Source organism: Onychomys torridus, unplaced genomic scaffold, assembly GCF_903995425.1.
Source record: "Onychomys torridus unplaced genomic scaffold, mOncTor1.1, whole genome shotgun sequence".
Taxonomy (NCBI): domain Eukaryota; kingdom Metazoa; phylum Chordata; class Mammalia; order Rodentia; family Cricetidae; genus Onychomys; species Onychomys torridus.
The window spans coordinates 23,850-28,298 of record NW_023412811.1 but is presented as its reverse complement, the minus strand read 5'-3'; the positions used below and the strand labels follow the sequence as shown (position 1 = coordinate 28,298).

At 47.1% G+C, this 4,449-nt stretch overlaps 1 pseudogene; it reads left to right on the top strand.

Annotated features, from left to right (window-relative positions):
* Positions 1-1,978: 1,978 nt before the first annotated feature.
* Positions 1,979-4,102, top strand: LOC118575887 (annotated as a pseudogene).
* The last annotated feature ends 347 nt before the right edge of the window (positions 4,103-4,449 follow it).

Genomic DNA, 4,449 nt, shown 5'->3' with positions numbered 1-4,449 from the left:
CAAAATCCCAACACAATTCTTCACAGACTTGGAAAGAACAATATTCAACTTCATAGGGAAAAACAAAAGACCCAGGATAGCTAAAGGAATCCTGTATAATAAAGCAACCTCTGGAGGCATCACCATCCCTGACATCAAGCTCTACTATAGATCTATAGTAATAAAAACAGCTTGGTACTGGTATAAAAACTGACATATGGACCAATGGAATAGAATTGAAGACCCTGACATTAATCCACACATATATGAACACCTGATTTTTGACAAAGAAGCCAAACCTAGAGAATGGAAAAAAGAAAGTACCTTCAACAAATGGTGCTGGCATAACTGGATGTCAATATGTAAAAGATCACAAATAGATCCATATCTGTCACCATGCACAAAACTCAAGTCCAAGTGGATCAAAGACCTCAACATAAATCCAGTTACACTAAACTTAATAGAAGAGATAGTAGGAAGTAGTCTTGAATGCATTGTCACAGGAGATCACTTGCTAAATAGAACACCAGCAGCATAGATACTGAACACGACAATTAATAAATGGGACCTCTTGAAACTGAGAAGCTTTTGTAGGGCAAAAAGACACACTCAATAAGACAAAAAGACAGCCTACAGAATGGGAAAAGACCTTCACCAACACCACATCTGACATAGGACTGATCTCCAAAATATATAAAGAACTCAAGAAACTAGACATCTAAATATTGAACAATTCAATTAAAAAATGGGCTAAAGAGCTAAACAGAGAATTCTCAAAAGAAAAATCTCAAATGGCTGAAAGATATTTAAGGAAATGCTCAACATCCTTAGTCATCAGAGAAATGCAAATCAAAATGACTCTGAGATACCACCTTACACCTGTCAGAGTGGCCATGATCAAAAACACTAATGACAGTCTATGTTGGAGAGGATGTGGAGTAAAGGGAACACTCCTCCACTGGTGGTGGAAGTGCAAACTTGTACAACCACTGTGGAAGTCAGTATGGCGGTTTCTCAGAAAATTGGGAATCAATCTACCTCAAGACTCAGCCATACCACTCTTGGGCATATACCCAAGGAATGCTCAATCGTACCACAAAGATACATGCTCAACTACGTTCATAGAAGCACTATTCGTAATAGCCAGAACATGGAAACAACCGAGATGCCTGTCAACTGAAGAATGGATTAAGAAAATGTGGTACATATACACAATGGAGTACTACTTAGCAGAGAAAAACAATGATATTTACAGGCAAATGGAGAGAACTAGAAAATATCATCCTGAGTGAGGTAACCCAGACTCAGAAGGGCAAACATGGTATGTACTCACTCATAGTGGATACTAGATATGAAGCAAAGGACAATCAGACTATAACCCCCAAAAAAGAGATATTTATTTATTTTTTAAAAAAAGAAAAGAGGGTGCCAGCGGCCCCAGATTAGGGAGAATCAGTTTAGGGCTAGGAAAGGTGGCAGTGGGGTGTAAGGAAGTGTTGGTGGTTGGAGAATCTCTAGATCTTTCCAGGGTGTCAGGAAGGGAGAGTGTACAACCAAAGGGAGGGTCTGGGGAAAGCTGTGGAGAGAGGTGATAAGGGAGGTGCCCGGAGGGAGACTCTTCGCTGGGTCACAGGAGTTTGTTATCAGGCTGTCATTTCCTCCACAGCTCTATCTCTTTCCTGCTCCTGGCCTGGCTCTCCTTGGAGCTGGAAGAGAAAAGGACCAAGTCATACTCTGGAAGAAGCTCGGTGCCTTCAGAGGTCTTTCTGCCTGACCATAAGCTGGGGCTGGGACCAGAGGAGGATCTGGTGGTGGTGGGGGGGAACAACTAAGAACCAAGGACTGAGGACAGGGGTGGAAGAGAGGAAAAAGTCTGGGAGGTATGGAAGCTGTTTCTGGAAGGGATCCTGAGAGCTGCAGCAGTGGAGGGCTGGAGCCTAGGAAAATGGTGCCAAGTCCAGGGTGGCATCCCTCTAAACTCCTCTGCCCACAGGTTCACATGGCTCTCCTCATCCTGCTGTTCCTGCTGCCAAGCCCCTTACATTCCCATCCCACTTGTGATCTCTCCAAAGCCACCAGCTTGCTGGAAGTCAACTGTGAGAACCAGGGGCTCACAGCATTGCCTATGGATCTACCAGCAGACACATGGGCAAGAACAAACTGGGTACCTTCTCCACAGCATCCCTGGTGAATTTCACTCACCTCACTCAGCTGGACCTGGAGGAGTGTGAGCTGACCAGCCTACAGACTGATGAGAAACTGTCCAAGCTAGATAACCTGAAGTTATCCCACAATAATCTGCAAAGTCTGCCCTCCCTAGGCCGGGCACTGCCTGCACTCACTATCCTTGACCTCTCCTTCAACCAGTTGGAATCACTGTCTCCTGGTGTCCTGGAAGGTCTAAGCCAACTCCAGGAGCTCTACCTGCAGAACAATAATCTGAGGAGTCTGTCCCCTGGACTCTTCATGTTCACCACCAAACTGAACAAACTCAATCTGGCCAACAACAAACTGCGTGAGCTACCCCCTGGGCTCCTATATGGGCTGGAAGATCTTGACACCCTCCACCTTCAAGGGAACTGGCTTCATACAATCCCAAAGGGCTTCTTTGGGACCCTCCTCTTGCCTTTTGTTTTTCTCCATGGCAACATCTGGTATTGTGATTGTGATATCCTCTACCCCCGCCACTGGCTCCAGCAAAATTCCCACAATGTCTACTTATGGAATGAGGGTGAGAATGTCAATTCCTTGAGCCCTAATGTGGCCAGTGTACAATGTGCCAATTTGGGCTCCACACCTGTCTACTCCTACCCAGGGAAGGGCTGCCCTACCAGTGGTAATAGGGATAGAGACTATCATGACTCTGATAATTTCTCTGATGTACCTGCTACAAGGGCTGAGGTCAAGTTCTCTACTAACACCAAAGCCCATACTACCCACGGGGGTCTACTCTTAGAGTCTCCTGCTTCTCCAGACAGCCAAATGCCTTCTTAGAATCCAACCCACAAACCAACTAAGAAACAGTACACGTCCACACACATACAGATCCCTGGTTTCACCACACTTCCACACACCATGAAATCCAATGTACACTCTTATATTCTAAAATCCATAACTATACCCATCATCACCCCAATCACCCTACAGCCTACCTCCACTCTGACTATTTCAGAGCCCATCACTTCCACCCTGGCTACCCTAGAAGCCAGCACCAACCCAGTGCCCACCACTTCCACCCTGGCTACCACAAAGCCCAGCAGCACACCAATTCCTACCACCTCCACCCTAACTACCCCAGAGCCCAGCAGGACTCCAGAGCCCACCAACTCCACCCTAACTACCCCAGACACCAGCAGGACTCCAGAACCCACCAACTCTACCCTAACTACCTCAGAGACCAGAAGGACTCCAGAGCCCACCACCTCTACCCTAAATACCCTAGAGCCCAGCAGCTCTCCAGAGCCCACCACCTCCACCCTAACCACCCCAGAGTCCAGCAGCACTACCCCAACCACCCAAGAGCCCATCACCATCCTAACCACTCCAGTGTCCACCATCACCCCAGTGTTCATGACCACATGGGTGTCTACCCCAATTGAGACCATTTCAGAACTAAGTTTTACCACAGAACTCATTTTACTCTTAGAATCCATCACAATGATCCCAGAGTTGAACAGCTTCCTAACTGTCCAAGAGATGGCTCAAGGGAACTCTGACACTTTCAAAAGCGATCCTTTTTTCAACTCTGAGTTCTGTTGCCTCCTGCCCCTGGGCTTCTATATTCTGGGTCTCCTCTGGCTCCTATATGCCTCTGTGGTACTCATCTTGTTGCTGACCTGTATCTGGCATGTAAAACCACACACTCTTGACATGGGCCTCTCTGCTGCCTTGGCTACAAGCACACACACCACAAGTCTGGAGGCAAGTAACTGTGCCCCGGGCCTGGCTGCTCTTCCTTTAAGGGTCACTCCCTACTTTCCATTCCAGCCTTTTCCTATGGGTAAGGCCTAATGGGCGTGTTGGGCCTGTGGTAGCAGGATGAAGGCCCTGAGCTCTGAGCCAGGGTCGTGGTCAGGACCTATTGGGAACAGTGGGTGTCGGGTACTCAGGCCACAGTCTGTGAAGGTGACTACTTTGGAGATCCTGAAGGATCCAAAAGGACTCTACTGGGATCCAGCTGGGAGTGGGGAAGAGGGGAGATGAGACTGCCACAGGGGCATTCAATTTAGTTCTTATCTGAAGCCCCCTCTTTACATCCAGACCTCAGACATCAAGAGAGGCAGTGAGGTGATGGAACCAGGTGGTCATAGAACCAAGCTCACTGTGTTGCTTAGAGAATTGCCAGGCTATATGGTCACTGCTACCATTTTGGGGAAGAGCTAGAAAAAGCAAATAGAAATGGAGTATTGTTCACATGTGCAAGAAAACTTGGAAAGACAATAATCAAGACAGGAGCACTATCCCTAAAGT